General features: G+C 38.5%; 1 long non-coding RNA gene across 2 annotated transcripts in view; it reads left to right on the top strand.

Moving 5' to 3' along the window:
- Positions 1–4333, top strand: part of LOC139045480 (uncharacterized) — a 55241-nt gene extending 50908 nt beyond the window's left edge. For both annotated transcript variants that reach the window (XR_011503810.1, XR_011503811.1), the window contains one exon: positions 1533–4333. This is a non-coding gene — a long non-coding RNA (uncharacterized lncRNA). The remainder of the gene's footprint in view (positions 1–1532) is intronic.
- The last annotated feature ends 13384 nt before the right edge of the window (positions 4334–17717 follow it).

The raw sequence follows: 17717 nt of genomic DNA, 5'->3' as shown, positions 1-17717 counted from the left end.
TAAAGGACATACTTTATTCAGATTTCCTTAGTTTTTAGCATATCTGCTTTCTTTAGATTCCAAGATCCCACTCAGGATACTGCATTACATTTAGTCATCATGTCTTCTTAAGCTCTCCTTAATTGTGAGTTTCTCAGGCTTTCCTTGTTTTTGATGAACTTGACTGTTTCGAAGAATACTGTGAAGCTGTTCAGGTGTTTTGCAGAATGTCCCTCAATTGGGACTTATCTGATTTTTTTCTCTTTAGAGTGTTATTATGATTTTCTTGGGGGAAGACCTCAGAAGTAAAGTGCCATTTTGGTCACATGATATCAAGGGTACATACTATCAACATGGCTCATTACTGTTGACGTGCATCTTATCAACTGGCTGAGGTCATATGTGTAAGGTTTCTTCACTGTAAAGTCTCATCTCTTCCTTTCCCCACTGTACTCTTTGGAAGGAAGTCATTAGCACAGTGCACACTTAAGGGGAAGACATGCTACACCTTCTTGAGGGGAGAGTATTTACACAAATTATTGGAAATTCTTCTACATGGAAGATTTACTTTTTCCCATTTATTTACTTATTCAACCACTTATCTATATGAGTATGGGTTCATGAATATTTATTTTATACTTTGGATTATAATCCAATACGACTTTATTTTTTTGCTCCTATTATTCCAGCCTTGAGCATCGGGAGCTTCTTAAATTGGCTTTTATGTCCCTTTGATATATCTCCATCATTATGTGTGTGTGTGTGTGTGATTTGAACACTTCCTTACTTTCTGATACGACAAGATGCTCCAGGCTCATCTTGTATATTTTCTTCCCGGTCCTAGAATCAGCCATTTCTCCAAGAAGACTTGGTTCTTTTTATTGGATAATGGTTATTAGAAACCTCCTGCCTTATTTTTTGCTCCTCTCCTAGAGCAGTGATCAGGATAAGTGTTAGAGTACGACAGGAAATATAATTATGATACGTGCTGTGCTCTGGTAAATGAAAACATATGTCCATACAGGCACTTGTATGTAAATGTTCATAACAGTTTTATTCATAATAATTTTAAAAACTCCTAGAAGCTGCCTAAATGTCCCTTAACTGGTGGACAGATAAACTGTGTAACATCCATATTTTTTAAAAAAGGAGCAGACTACAGATACGTGCAACAATATGGATGGATATCAATAGCATTATGCTGAATTAATTAACCCAGCTATAAAAGACTATGTACTGAATGATTCCATTTATATGATCTCTGACAAAAGGCAAAACTATAGAAATAGAAAACAGATCAGTGGTTACAGAGGTTGGAGATAGGGGGGAGTCTGACTTCTATGGGAACATGAGGAATCTTTTTGGAGTTGATGGAAATCTAAATATTGGTTGGTTACATGATGGTAGACCTTTGCTCAAACTCATTGAACTGTGCTAAAAAGGGTGAATTTTATTGCTATAAATTATACCTCAATTTAAAAAAAAAGAAAAATAAATCTATTTTTTTTTAATTTTTTTTTAAAGATTTTATTTTTTCCTTTTTCTCCCCAAAGCCCCCGGTACATAGTTGTATATTCTTCGTTGTGGGTTCTTCTAGTTGTGGTATGTGGGACGCCGCCTCAGCGTGGTTTGATGAGCAGTGCCATGTCCGCGCCCAGGATTCGAACCAACGAAACACTGGGCCGCCTGCAGCGGAGCGCGCGAACTTAACCGCTCAGACACGGGGCCAGCCCCGAAAAATAAATCTATTTTAAACATGCTGTGAATCATCTGGGTGTCCACTTATAACGAACTTCGACATGATTTTAGGTCAGCATCTGTGTGTGCTTCCACATTCGTTAGCACCAAGCATTTCAACTTTAGTATCTTGGTCTAATGAGGAAGAACACAGGGGACTTGATAGGAAAATGATGCTGTTGTGCCAAGTGAAAGGTAACGACTTCCACAAGTGGGGCTTGGGGCCTGGCATGGAGTAGATATTCAAGAAAAAATAATTGCTATGATCGGGATTGCTATTGGCACAATTAGGAATTTATCAATAAATTATGCAAAACACATCGGCACTCCTTGGATAATGGCAAATGCTCAGACAAAACATCTGGGCCTTATGAGCTCATTGTTGAATTTATTAATGTTTAGGAAGAAGAGTATAAACCAAGATTCAGGTTATCAAAAGATATCCTGTAAGAGTGAAGCCAGTATCCAACTGAAAATTTTACTCTCTAACACCAACTCCTATTTTTCTATCAGTTTATACAGCTATGAGGGCTCAGATACTTTTGTGAGAAAGGTCATTTTCATAAAACTTAAGAAGAAAATTTTTAAGATAGTGTATTAATTTAATGGAGAAAAGTAAAAGAAGAATATGAACATTTTTGAGCACTGAACATTCTGTTTTTAAAAAATGTGGGTAATTTACCTAAAGAGAAAAGATTTTAAATGTACAGCTTGATGAGTTTTGACAAATGTAGGCACTGATGAAAGCTCAATTTCCATCAAGATAGAGAATATTTCCGTCAACACTGGATGTTCTCTAGGGTTCTTTTCCAATGAATGTCCCCCTCCCCCACCAGAAGACACATCTGTTCTGAAACCTATCACCAAAGGTGAGTTTTGCCTATTCTATAACTTCATATAAATGAAATCATACAACATCTACTATTTCGTCTGGCTCAACACAAAGTGCTTGAGATTTATGGTTTCTGTTATTTGTGGCACTAATTGGTTTCGTCTTAATGCTGAGCAGTATTCCACTGTGTGAATATAACTTGTATTGTTCATCTATTCTCCTCTCGATAGATACTTCGGTTGTTTTCAGTTTTTCCTATATGAATAAAACATGTTAAACTTTCGTGTACAAGTCTTTTTGAGGATACGTGTTTTCATATTCCTCGGGTGAAAAAAAGAATTAGCAGGAGAATTGTTAGATCGTCGAGTAAGTATATATTTAACTTTATAAGAAACTTCCCAAACTTTCTAAAATTGTTGTTCCATTTATCCTTCCTCCAGCAATATAGGAGAATTCCAGTTACTCTGCATCTCACCAATGTTTGATATTTTCAGTTCTTGGTTTTTTTAAATTTTAACCATTCTAGTGGGTACGAAGGTGTATCTCATGGTTTTTCATTAGCATTTCCTGATGCCTGCTCACGTCAAGCATCTTTTCTTGTGCTTATTGATCCCTGGAATATATACTTTTGTGGAGTGTGTTTTCAACTCTTTTACCCATTTTTTTAAATGATATGTTTGCTTTTCTATTATTGAATGTAAGCGTGATTAATATATTCTGAATACAGTCCCTTCCTAGATATGTGTATTATAAATCTTTTCTCCTAGTTTGCCGCTTAACTTTACATTTTCTTAGCAGTGACTTTTGATATGCAGAAATTTTTTATGTTGATGAAATTCAGTTTTTCATTATTTTTCTTTTATGGTTAATACTTTTTGCCCAGTCCAAGTAAAATTCCTCTACCCCAACGTCACAAAGATATTTTGTTTGATCTTCACATTTAAGCCTATCATCTATCTCAACACAATTTTCTTTTTAAATATGAAATGAGCCAGGGGTCAATATTCAAATTTTTGTTTGGATATCCAATAGTTTCAGTATCATTTCTTGAGAAAATTTTCTTTCCACACTGAATTGCATTGATATCTTTGTCAAAAATCAACCAGATGTGTTACATGTGAGTCCACCTCTGTACTCTGTTTTGTTCCATTGAATTGACTTGTTTACCCTTACAAAAATACCACACTGTCTTAACTAATTGTACATTATAACAACCATTAAAATCACTATCCTGTACTATAACTCCAACTTTGCTCTTTTTAATAAGTGTTCTGTCTATTCTATGTCATTTGACTTTATATATGTTTTATATTGGATGTATCAATTTCTGTAAAAAGCTTTCTGAAATTTCAACAGGGAAGACATTAAATTTACATATGAAGTTTGGTGTGAGATAGTCATCTTTACACTATTGAGTCTTCCATTTCATGACCTTGATATGTACATCCTTTTATTTTGCAATGTTTCGTAGTCTTCAGTGTAAAGGTCTTGCATATTTTTCGTTATGTTTATTCCTAGACGTTTCATGCTTTTTGATGCTATTGTACTTGGTATTATTTTTATATTATATTTTCCAATCATTGGTTACTAGAATATAAAAATGTAGTTGATTTTCATATGTGACTATACTGTGACCTTGAAAGATTAAAGTATTATTCCTAAAAATGGAAGTTTGGTCATTTTGTCTCTCAAAAAGTGATTTTGTAGATTAATAGGGATATTCTATCTCTATTATAAGATCATCTGTGAGTAAAAATACTGTAACTTATTCTTTTCCAATATTTATGCACTTATTTAACTTACCTTATTACATTGGCTATGACTTCAAGTACAATGTTGAATACAAGTGATAAAAGCAAACGTTCTTGCCTTATTTCAACTCTTAGGGGGAAAAAAGTCAATACATCACCATTGAGAATGTCTTCAGCTGGAGGTTTATGAATATGCCTTTTCTCAGTTTTAGGAAGTTCCCATTTATTCTCTTATTGCTAAGAGTTTCTTACAATGAATAGGTGTTAGATTTTTGCAAATAATTTTTCAGTAATTATTAAGATGATCATAGATTTTTTTCTCTTTATTCTGCCAATATTGTCAATTAAATTAATTGATTTTGAAATAACCAACCTTAGGTTAATCATATAAATGCTTCTAGGTCCTGATATAAATACAAATTAAAAAAATATATATCACATACTTATTACCATATAATAAATAAAAATAAAAGTATAACATATTTATTATATAATATATATGTGTATATATATATATATATATATATAATTTCTGAGTTTGATTCACTAATTTTTTTTGAGGAGTTTTTCATTGATTTTCATGAGGGATATTGATCTATAATTCTCTTTCCTCATAATGCTCTTATCAGGGTTTTGTTTCAGGGTTATTCTAACTTCATAAAACAAACTAAATGCTTTCATTCCTTTATTTTCTGAAAGAACTTTTTGAATATTGATATTATTTCTCACAAATAATTTATAGAATTCACAAATGCAGCCATTTGGGCCTGATATTTCTTCATGGGAATATTTTAATATGATTAAATTTCTCTGGTAGACGTGTGGTTACTAAAATTTTCTATTTTGTTTTTTATCAGTTTTCATAATGTCTCATCCAAGAAATTGATCTATATTGTTAAATTAATCTTCATAAGCTTTTTCTTAACGTCTCCTTACAATTAGTTTTATTGTCTGTATGATCTGTACCAACATTCAATTTCTTATTCCTGATATTAGTAATTTGAGTACTTTGTTTTGTCTTGATTGCTCCTTCTAGGGAGTTATCAATTTTGTTCATCTTTTCAAAGAAACAACTTTTGCTGTGTTTATTTTTGTGTTATGTATCTCTCTTGTAATTTCATTGATTTCTGTTCTTACCTACTTATTTCTTGTCATTTACTTATTTGCTATTTAATTTAGATTTCTTTTTCTAGTTTGTAAAGGCAGAATCTTAGATCACTTAGTGTAACCATTCCTTTTGTTGGTTTTATTTTATTTTTCTTTGTTTTTGAATGAGTTTTTAATATTTATGAACAATTGGACTGTAATGAGATGTCCTGTAATCGTAAGAGTGATAAAAGTGCAAATAGCATTTTTTTCTTTTGTCTGTCAAGGGCTACAGTGTTTAGGTAATAATGTAAAAATAAAATTAGAAGAGTCCAAATAAAATCAGTAAAAGCTATGTCTCTACTACTTATTATTCAGTATTGCCCACTATTACCACTATTCTTTATATTTAAAAACATCAAAGGTTTTTGTTATGTACATTGCTCTAATAATGTATAATTTTTTTAAGATTATTTTTCTCCCCAAAGCCCCCCAGTACATAGTTGTATATTCTTAGTTGTGGGTCCTTCTAGTTGTGGCATGTGGGACGCCTCCTCAGCGTGGCCTGATGAGCGGTACCATGTCCGCGCCTAGGATCTGAACGACGAAACACTGGGCCGTCAAAGCAGAGCATGCGAACTTAACCACTCGGCCACGGGGCCAGCCCCTGATAAATATAATTTTAAAGAATAATTATGAAATACTTCAAGATAGTCTCTTAAAAATAGAAGTTTTACCTTTAAATTTATAATGAAGGAAATGAAAGCACAGAGGACCCAGCTCGGTCACCTAAGGGCAGAACACAGACCTTTATGCCCTTTCCCTCATGACAAAGAAACAGCAAGATCTTTCCTACCCCAATAAGTTTAGCAACAATATAAAATAAAGTAATTTCCAAAATGTAGGAAAATGTGTTGACTTCAGGGGCCAGCCCGGTGGCATGGTGGTGAAGTTTGCACCCTCTGCTTCAGCAGCCTAGGGTTTGCTGGTTCAGATCACAGGCACGGATCTACACACTGCTCATCAAGCCATGCTGTGGCGGCATCCCACATACAAAAAAGAGAAAGATTGGCACAGATGTTAGCCCAGGGACAATCTTCCTGAAGCAAAAAGAAGATTTGCAACAGATGTTAGCTCAGGGCCAATCTTCCTCACCAAAATAAAGAAACAAAAAAGCATTAACTTTAAACTCTCTATGCAGATAAGGCTTCTTATCCCTGATCTGCCTCCTATCAGCCTTGGGTTTGGGACATCTTCTTTAGATTTTTTGTCATTACTCATTGTTCAAGTAAAAACAGTGATGGGCATAGATGTGGAGGATGCTATTGTGCACCATCCAGACCCTCCCCCTTCTGGATGGTGAGCACTCATTTCCCCAGTGGGTGGGGTGTTCTTTACAACTGGCAGCTTGCAGTTGAGCCCACTCTCACAGCAATTACCTTTGACTAAAGAGCAGCCTTGTCCAAGGGCACCCCTAATTTTGGAGGGCTGTCTGCATTCAATGTCTGGTTGATATAAGGGTTTAAGGCCTGGGCTCCTGCCCCAACTTGGGACTTCTCTGCAGGCTCCTTTTCCTCCAGAGCTCTAGGGGGTTGGCAGAGCCTCTGAGGTGGTGACACCCGGCACTGAATGCTAATGTCCCGAGCGCTCACCGTAAACTTCCTGGCTGCAAACTTCGGTCTCAGCATCTGCTCCTCTAGCTGACTTGAAACTCCATACCGCTGAGAAGTCAACTCATATTGCTTTTCCTTTGTGCTTATTTGTTCTAAGAAACAGTTTTGGATCACATGCAAAAATGGCAAGAAGAGAGAACTCTTCTCAAAGTTATTACTATATATCTTGCAACAATGCTAATAATCACCTATAGGTAGTGAATCTTATTTTGTTGGGCAAAGACACCTTTTTGTGGGGCCTCATTCAGCATACTTTGTTCCATATGGGCTGCTTCCTAAGTGTACACAAATGCCAAAGGACAAACTTAGTACAATTCAGAGCTTAAGTATTAATAGAGGTGTTGCCTGCAAAATGTGATGGGTCTTTAAGGAATTATTTTCTCTCTATGATTTAAAAAAAATGAAAAAAAAATCCACCTCAGTGGAAGAAATACTTCCAGTACCTGGAAGATCACTGGTGATAAATGATTGTGTCTTATATTTTAATTCTTTCTACAGATATTGTTAGCTTAAAATGCATTTTTAGCTCTTTCTTTTCTTTCTTAGTTAATATAAAGGAAACTAACAATACCTTCAAATATAGATATTGGAGTACAAATGCTCACTAAGAGAAGTTATTTTGGATAGATAACTATAAATGAGTTTTGTTGGAGTGTCAGAAATAATCAAAGAAAAGAGAAAGCTGCAGCCATTATCCTGCTTTGAAGAAAAGTTGTAACAAATATTGGATCAGGTACTCATTTAATTTCAGAAATATCTCAGACCTTACATGCATCATTTCCTCAGTGAGTCCTGTTCACATGTAGAAATAAAGAACAATGCTAGATATTTTCGAGCTCAGAATTAGGAGAAACTCACTCAGCTTTGCTCCGCATCTCTAACGTGTGATTCTTAGCCTGGGTCCCTGAGAGAATTCAGGGGTCTCTGAACTTGAATGGGGAAAAAAATTACACCTGTATTTTCACCGTTTCTATATGAAGCATGGTGATTATTGTGATAACACATCAGCAGCAGCCCGTGATGGTATTGTGATCCTTGCAGCTTTGTTAGAAACCAGAGAGAGTTTCATGTCACCTTCCAGTTGCAGGAGACATCTCAGAATAGCACTTTAGACTCACCACCACTTTAATGCCACAAGGTTACTCGACTCTCTGCTAGGTCTTAGTTAGCATATTAAGAATGAAATGTATATGTGCTAGGCTGTTTTATGATATTATAATAGCATTATTCTAAAGTGATTTGCTTTTTTTCTTATGCTGTGTATTTTACTTTATTCATGTGAGCACACACACGATTACGAACATCTTCTAGTGAGTGTCTGACTTTGGACCCATCTTCTCTGGAGTGTATACACAGACCTCTCAGAAAGAGTATTCACACTGAATTGCCAAGTCGGTTAGATACATTGAGTCAGACAACCAGTTTGCTCCTTCCCTGAATCAGCTCTCTGACTGATGCTGTGGACAAAGCCTTGTTCTTTCAGTTTAATGAAGGTAGTGATATCTCCTTGGCAGACGTTTTTGAAAGCACAGAATGAGAGGGCATGCGTGAGGGCCTCCTCACCGTCAAGTTCTGGGCCAGAGGAGGGTGCTATGAATCAGGTAGTTCATGGAGAGTTTTGATCTGCTATAGGATTGCTTGGACAGTGTGCCTTTCTCTGACTGGCAGTTCACCCACTAGCAGGAGCACAGCAAACAGTGCAGCTCTCCTAGGGTTTTCCAGGAATTAGATTCAGCTACATGAGTTAGATGAGCATGGAGTTAGTTTGCATGTGATTTGCATAAGAATTGGGATTTGTTCATAAAATGATATTGGCTACTTTCAAGCAATTTTCAGGTTCATTTGTTATTGCTGCACTGAGGGCTATGGCATCTTGGTTTCTCCTGTCTTCCTTTTCCCTGATGACTATAATTAACATAAGGAACTGAATTGGACAATTGAGAGAAGAGAGAAAGCACAGGCCAAGGGAGGACCCAGGATGGTAAGCCCTGCCCCTCCTCCCTCTGATGATACGCTGTGGCCCGTTCACAATGCACAACAGCTAAGACACCAGGTGGCTGTTTCTTGATATTCCACGAATTCACCAACTATGGACTCGTCTCCTCAGGCCTCTGACTTGGTATTTGCTCGGCCTGGAATGTTCTTCCTCCAGATATTCTTTCATATTGCTCATGTCTTCAAACTAGGATTGCCAGATTTTGCAAATAAAAATACAGGACATTCAGTTAGATTTGAATTTCAGATAAACAACGAATAATTTTTTGGTATAATACGTCCCATACAATATTTGAGACATACTTAAACTAAAACCTTATTTGTTGTTCACGTCAAACTCAAATTTAACTGGCATCCTGTATTTTATCTGGCAGCCCTACTTCGTCATTCACCTTGTTGCCAAATGTCACCTACTGTGATAGGTCTCTACTGACCACTCTTCATCTAACAGAGCACTTCCTAACACTATGTCTGTACTGTTCTACTGCATGTTTGAATTCACAGTACTCACAATTGCCTGACATAATACCATATATTTCTTCATTTGGGGTAGTAGTCAGGATCCTAGCAGTGAATAGATGGCACTCTCAAATGAGTAAATTTAAGAGAGTTTAATAGGGGACTATTTATAAGATGTGGGCAGCATTAAAGGAGACCATGGAAAGGTCGAGCAACCTGAGGCAGGAAGAGCAAGGCTTCACCACCGTAGTCAGGCTTAGAGGCTGCAGGAAGGAGCAGTTGCCAGAACCCAGAGAGAGCCCGTGGCTGCAGGACAGAGCTGTCTGACAGGAGCTATGATTGGAGTTGAAGAATGTGGCCTGGCAAGGAGGAATTGAGGGAACAAATATGCCATTTCTCTTCCCCTGTTTCCTCCATTCTCTTACCTATGTACTCTGTTGGCCAAACCCAACTGTGAGCCTGAAGACAAAGCAACTTGTTGAAGCAGTCCACAGAGTTCAATATTGGGGGGCATACAACGGGTACAGAGGGTGGAGAATAGATTTGACAGGGTTAATGGAGAATGCCCAGCACATTTGGCCATTATCAGTCTCCCCACTAGAATGTAAGCTCTGTGGTGGCAGCCATTTTATTTTGCTCACGGCTCTGTTTGTAGCCCCTAGACAATGCCTGTCAGATAATAAGTGCTTCCTAAACATTTGATGAAGAAGTGAATATATTTGACTTGTGTATTGAGCTGAGACATGGTTAATTGATAAAACAGTCTAGGCTACGGAGGGCTACTTCCAGTCTGGTCTGCATTGGAGTGAGGCAATTAAGAGACAAGAGCAGTGTTCGTTTCTAGGACTATATCCAATGCATCCCTCAGAACCTGGATATCAAAGAGCAAGCATATAGATGTTGGGTATGGTCTAGACAGACAATTGACATCAGGTCATCTGCAGATGTGATGGAGTCATCTTCATAGAGGGTAGAAGCACACAAGAACAGTCATATTTAGAAAGTTAGGCAGGTGCTCTGCCTCAAGGAGATGTGGGAGGAGCTGGCACCACCCAGCCTCTGGATAATGTCCAGACGTAGGACTCTAGGATGGAGGTATGAGGATGAAATGTGTAAGATGATGGAGGGATGGAGGGCTCATGTCCCAAATAGATGGGTGTTCTCACCGCTGGGACTGGAACTTTGGCACCCTAATCAGGAATCCGGGTATCAGATTTCAGCTAGAAGAAAGAGACAGACTCAGGTTGTTAGGCTTAAAATTTGATGTCAGGAGTGGCCATGCAGTAAGGGAGACGTCATGCTGAGTTTCAGTGTTGGCCGTGATAACATTCTGCTCTCCCCTGAGGATCAGACGAAGGCTGGGCCTCCAGGTGGGATGGCCAGCACATCAGAAATAGAAAGAAAAGAAAGTAAGGGGGTAGCCGACGTTTATTGAGCACTTGCATTGTAACAGATGCAGCCCTGAATTATTTATATCTTTCCTCATTAAATCCTCATAACAACTCGGTGAGGTATTTACTATTTTCCCATTTTATCAACGAGGAAAATGAGACCCGAGTTCAAAGACTTGCATAAAATCTGCCAGATGGCTCTCTTCACATTTCTTTCTGAGGAAAGAAGAATGTAAGTTTCTAAAGATAATTTTCTTCTGGTAGTTACTTGTACCCATATCTGCTGAAATGATGCTATTCCCTTTGTTAACATCAGGCTAGATAAAATAGTGTTCTTTCCTGAATGTATTAAGTTTTGGCAAAGTAAAAATTTGTGCCTTCAAAGAATTGCTTAAAAGATTTCCCAACACCGATTACAGGTGATTTATGGCAAAACATGTTTTACCTGTATTGCATTAAGTAGATAGTGATACACAAAAATAACCTGATCAGGTGACTGTTGTCAGGAAAGAAACCTTGTGTGTTTGGAATGGATCAGCAGCATGCCGGACACTGAGGATCCCAGTGTCTATAAATATTGAATGGTGGTTTTTGTAACTTAACGCCTGGGAACCACTGTGTGACTGGTTTTAAATTCAGCTCAGAAAATAACCTTCCAAATCAATTGACGTGGTTCTTGAGGTCTCCAGATCACGCTTTAGAAAGTTTCCATTTTACAACTGCCTCTAAAACAAAATGATGACACCCCCCCCCCACCCCAATTTGGACTCTTTTACACTTTTACCTCCCCCTCAAAAAGGGAAAATAAGCTGAAAGGAAATTATTTATTAAAACATTTGCTTAAGGTAACGTTAGCTCAAAGTCGGCACCCAAAACTGCATCCTTCTGTGGCTTGTGAACAGTTGGAGTAAACACGACACTAACGGTGGCAATGATGGAAACAATGATTATTTGGTCTTATAGAGAACCATTCATTTAAGCTCTTTTACATTAATCAAGATAGATTGTTTTTTAAAAGACCTCTAATTACTTTCCTGTTAATTATTTATATTCACCAAGTGTTTTATGCTTGCTTGTTAGTAGCCTCGTGAGGTATGTCAGAGTATTAAATATTGATTTACAAGTCTGGCAATTTTGAACCGGAGCTAGCTTGCCCTGCTCCATGCTTGGCTTAAGCCACTCATCTTCAACACAGGTCTTCATCTACAGTGGCTCATCATTACCAATATGCTAAAAATAGAATAATAATACCTCGCATTTCCTTGCAGCTTTCCATTTAAAAGTTCTTGTTTTTTTTATCATAGACACGTGCAATTTATATATCTAAGAGGTCATTTAATACAATCCTATCACATGACACATAAAGTATGTCTTTAGCATCACTGGCCAGATAAGTCAATTTCATAACACTCCTGTCCTCACTCTTACACTCAAAACAGACATTACTAATCCACATTGGAATTGCCCCAGCTGGTCCCTGATCCAATTATAACGCTTCTTAACACTGCACTCCAAGCAATTTCTTCTAATCGATTGCTTTTTATCTCCAGTGCCAACTGGTATTCATCATCTACTCTCCACACCTGAAATACCTTATTGAGGGTGAGCTTATCACCTCTCCAGGTGGCTCAGTCAGTCATCAACTCTGATTGTGAGAACAGCTCTTTCTAAACACTCTTCAACAATATAACCTATTCAGTCACATTCTAAAATTCCTGCCTCTTACTTATTCTTTACCTATCTTTTTCTTATCTACTCTATTTGTTTTCCCTCTGTTTATCCCTTAGCTTGAAAGTATCAAATCCAATCATGGTGGAAAGAAAATATAATACAACTTCTCATATTTTATAGGTTCTATTTCAAATCTATTCAAATTTTAAAATAAGTAATCTATGTTGTAGGTTTTGGAGATGCTGAGGATCATCCAGGCAGGAAAAAAAGGCATTCAAAACTTTTGAACTGTGATAGAAGGTCACCGTACCTGTGCGCCTACCCCCAGTTGCACAAGGCTGTGTCTCCTTTCCGTCTGTCTTGCTTTCTGAGCAGTGAGGGTTGAAAACAGTGAAGATGAGCATATTGTTCAGGCAAAATCTTGAAGTGTTGTCTGGAGGCACTTTGTGTCAACTTGGCTAATGTGCACTCACAATGGGTCAAACTGACAATTGTCAGGAGACTGTGGAGGCGGAGAAAGCACAGGTAGGAAGGAGGTGGGGAGGAGCCCCCCCAGGGCACGGTGGGGCAGTGAGGGGAGTGGCCTCCTGGCTTCAGTTGAGTGCAGTCTACAGCTGTCCTCAGCTGTGACTGAGGCTTGGGCTTTGAGGCTTTAAGTGCAGGTAGCACAGTGTCCTCCTCCTGAAAGCCATCACTGCCGCTACTAGGAAGAGCTGCCTGCACCTGTTTCTCTCCCTCCCTTGAAGGATGGCCTTGCTTTTACTTATATAACTGGTCATCTTCATATTCATTTGAACTAAAATTCCTTGTATGCTTCTTTTTCTATCTCAGAGCCATATCCTTATTTCAATTCTCATTGTACCTGCCCTTTAATGGAATTCCAGATTAAATGATCCTAATATTTCAGTTCTATAAGCTATCACTGTTTTGCCAACACTGATGCAATGAGCAATACTTTACTTTGAACTAAGACCATTCTGTGCATCAGCGTGGTGTTTGGTACAATGGAGCAATTCACATGCAATTAGCCTGGCCATGCAAGCCAATCTGTGTTTGCATATCTGGAAGACTTCCTTCACTCTCTATGTGCCTCCTATCGTGCCAGCAGCTCTGGAATTTCATTTTGTTCAAATAATTTTTTCCTTCCCCCTAATCTAGTCCTTACTTCAGAGACCACAGTACACTGATTAAGATAATACCATAATCATCAAAGAGAGATCACAAAAGGAGAGACACAGAGAGAAGAGCAGAGGAGGAGGACCGAAGTAGCTGTTCACCGTATTTTGTTACACTTGCTCTGGGGAGACTTTTCAAGAACACACTTGCATGTCCCTCTTGGATGACTTCGCAATGCCTTCTTGTTGGGCTTCTCTGAGGGACGGCTGGGGGCGTGTTTATCCCTCCGTTGGAGGGGAGCTTGAGAAGCCACATGCCCTCTCACTGCCCGTGTGGAGTTGGGAACTGTGCTGTGTGCCCAAGTGGAGGGTTTGTCCCTTTTGGTCCAGGTGGATAGGCTTTCCTGTGGTAGTCTCCGTGTGATTCCTAGATTATCTCCAAGGCTTTTTCCATCCAGAGCTGAACTGAGCAAATGCCGTTAAAGTCTGCCCCTCCTCTCCAAAGGCACTCACATACTCAAACAGAGGAATCACGTATCTACAGGCCAAGAGGGCAAACAGCATAAAGGAGTTGGACGGAAGAGAAAACATTAGTAAAATTTTGCAGAAATGTTATCGATACTCTTTCTCTCTCTCTTTTTTTAAAATAGAGAAATTGTTGATTTAGTTTGTGGCTCAACAGATTGTACATTTGTTCCTCTCTGGTCCCCTGCCCTCGTTATCGTCACCTCTGTACTGCTCAATACATTGCCCCAATCCAAACAAAGTTACAATATCCCACCATTTACCACGTATGAGATGTCACTGCTACTTGTTGCTGCCACCATGCCTTCTCCCCCGTCCACAAGTATTGAAGTGATAGTGTGCATATATTTTTCCTTAATACCAAAGTGAACTTTCATTGGTTTTGCTGTCAGTGTTTATGCCATCCTTAAGTGAACTGGGGACACTCTGGGGTGACTCAAAATCCCAGTCAGGACAAGCTAATCATGCGGTTCATTTTCTAAAGCTCTCTTGTTTATTCCCTTTGCCTGGCTAATTACAAATTGGTCCTAAAAACACAGAAGGCCAAAGAAATGAGGAGAGGCCAAAGACACAACGAACTCTGACAAGAAGCCCCTATGTTTTCGCTTCTCTTAGTCACTGGGCCTCTGTGTGTGTGGGGAGGGCAGCTGCTGCAGAGAAAACAGGACATCTCGAGCCTCAGGGGAAATGCCAAGTGGAATACTTTAATCTTTTTGTTTAAAATCCAAGCAGCTTATCTTTCCTGAAGGTTCCCCTGGGTAATAAGAAGTGTGCTTAATATTGCAAATTCTGCTTTGCAAGTTCTTTTGTCTGGGATCATTTTAAATCCTGTGAATGTTCTTTCTCTTCCCTTCACCACCTCCTCACACCAAGCAAACCCAGCACATGTTTGGCTCTCAGTCAGTTCTTCTTTGGGTGTAAAAGTCTTGGCATTTCTGTCTCCGTTTTGGCTGTAGGAAAGAACATTTTTGAATAATGCTTCTGAAACGCTGCTTTCTCTACTTCAGTGCTTTATCTGGCAAAAGGATTTGCTGGAACTAGATCCAAAGGAAAGGGAAAAAGAAAGGGAAGAATGGCTCTGGGAGGCAGGGTGCCAGCTCCCTGGCTCTTAGGATTCTGTGGCTCATCGCTTCTCTTTCCAGATCCCCCATCCTTCACTCCAGAGTCTTTGCGTTTTGCTTGAGAAGAGCTATTCTATTCCACACCAAACTCCTGAAACCCTCTTTACCTGTGCTGCCTCCCCAGGTCAAACATTTGAGAATGTGACAAGCCTTGTGTCAGGAAAAAGCAGTTGGCTCGGTACAGAGTCCAGGGATGTGTATGTTTCTTCTTTAAAAAGGGTTATTTAGGAGAATAATATGTGTTTTAAAGTTTCTGAGGGATTGGAATTTGAAGGGTTTAAATACATGTTATAAATTTTTGGTTTTCTTGAGTTTTAATTAAACAATATAACCTATAACTCTATGACTTGGCTAATTTATTGAAATTATCTTTGTAGACTTGTACATGAATAATGTGTGGTAGATATTCCATAAGTGTTTGAAAGGAATGTGTATTCTCATTTCTAGGATATAGGGTCAAATATATTCATAAATAATCATTAGTAACGATAGAATTCAGCCTCTATCCTTGCTTTTCTGCTATCTTCTTGAGATGCTAAACTCCAAGTGATATCATGAAGATTCTCACTGCTATTGTTCCAGCCAAGAAATTGTTCCATTTAAAACTTTATTTATTTGTGCATGTAACATTTTCTAATCATTTCTTCTAGATGCTGTTTTTTAATTAATAGAATTTATGGTTTAGGCAGTTTTAGTTTTACAGATAAATTGAACAGACAGTACAGAGAGTTCTCATACATGAACCCCCCCCCCATTTCCCCTATTATTAACATCTTGTATTAGGATGATACATTTGTTATACTTGTTCCATGTATGTCGCAACTTTTCTAATTGTCCCATGGTTCTTGGATATTCTATTCTGTCTTTTTCGTTTTTATTCTCTTTGCGTTTTAGTTTTAGAAGTTTCTATTGACATATCTTCAGGTTCACTGATTTTTTCTTTGGCTATGTCCAGTCTACTGATGAGCCCATCAAAGGTTTTCTTAACATCTGACAGTGTTTTTGATTTCTGGCATTTCTTTTTGATTCTTTCTTAGAGTTTCCATCTCTCTGCATACATCATCCATCTGTTTTTACATGTTCTCCAGCTTTTCCATTACTACCTTTAGCAGATTAGTCATTGTTATTTTAAATTTTGGGTCTGATTTTTCCAATATCTCTGTCATATCTGAGTCTGGTTCTGGTGCTTGCTCTATTCCTCAGACTGTGGGGTTTTTTTTATTTTTTCTTTTCCTATGCCTTGTAATTTTTTCTTCAAAGCCAGACGTGATGTACTGGGTAAAAGGAATTGAGGTAAATAAGACCTTAATGTGATATTTTATGTTTTTCTGCCTTGGTGTTAGTCTGTATTTACTGTATACAATAACTGTAGATTTCAGAGGCTAATATTTCCCCTTATGTCCTTGTTTTTGTCTCCTTTGTTTTTTGGGGGTTTCTTTAAAGCTCTTTCCATAAGCCTGAGATGTGCTGTTCTTTCAACTGTGTTACTGCTATTATGAAGAAGCCCTTACTGATGTGGTGATAAGGTATGGGGACAAGGAAGTGGTCTATATTTTTATGACTAGGCCTTAGTTTTTTTTTTTTTAATCAATTTTATTCTTTGTTTTTTTAGAGAGAGCTTATTTATTTATTTTTTTTAAAGATTGGCACCTGAGCTAATAACTGTTGCCAATTGTTTTTTGTGTTTTTTTTTCCCTTTGTCTTCTCCCCAAAGCCGCCCAGTACACAGTAGTATATATTCTAGTTGTGAGCGCCTCTGGTTGTGCCATATGGGATGCTGCCTCAGCATGGCCTGATAAGTGGTGCTATGTCGGCACCCAGGATCCGAACCCGTGAAACCCTGGGTCACTGAAGCGGAGAGCACGAACTTAACCACTTGATCATGATGCTGGCCCCAGATCTTAGTTTTCCAGTGAGCCAGTGCCCCAAGATGTGACCTTCACAAGTGTTTCCCAGGTTTTCCTGGCCCCGCATCATGTATAACAGGAAGCTACAGGGGGCTAGAGTTGAGTATTTCTCTTCCGCCACGATGGTTAGGTTCTGGTGAAACCCCAGTTGGTTATGCTTTGGAATATAATTTCCTTGAGGGCAGGCCCTGTTAAGAAGAACAGAAAGCTCTGGGTGTATTTCCAAATGAGAGCTTTCCACACTTCTTGCTGGAAGAGTGAGGGGACTTTTCTCTCATCTTCACGTGAGAAACTGACAGTGCTCCTGGGGTAACAGTTTCAACAGTTTAGGGTCCTCCTGGAGTTTTCAACCCTCAAACTTGAGCTAAACCAAGCCTCCAGCACTTCACCATCTACAGTTGAAGTTTTCCTTCCTCCAGTCCCAGGGCCTGTGGAGGCCTCTGCTCCTGGGCTTCTGCTCTGGGATCCCCCGTCT

Source organism: Equus asinus, chromosome 6, assembly GCF_041296235.1.
Source record: "Equus asinus isolate D_3611 breed Donkey chromosome 6, EquAss-T2T_v2, whole genome shotgun sequence".
Taxonomy (NCBI): Eukaryota; Metazoa; Chordata; class Mammalia; order Perissodactyla; family Equidae; genus Equus; species Equus asinus.
This window is presented reverse-complemented; position numbering and strand designations above follow the sequence as displayed.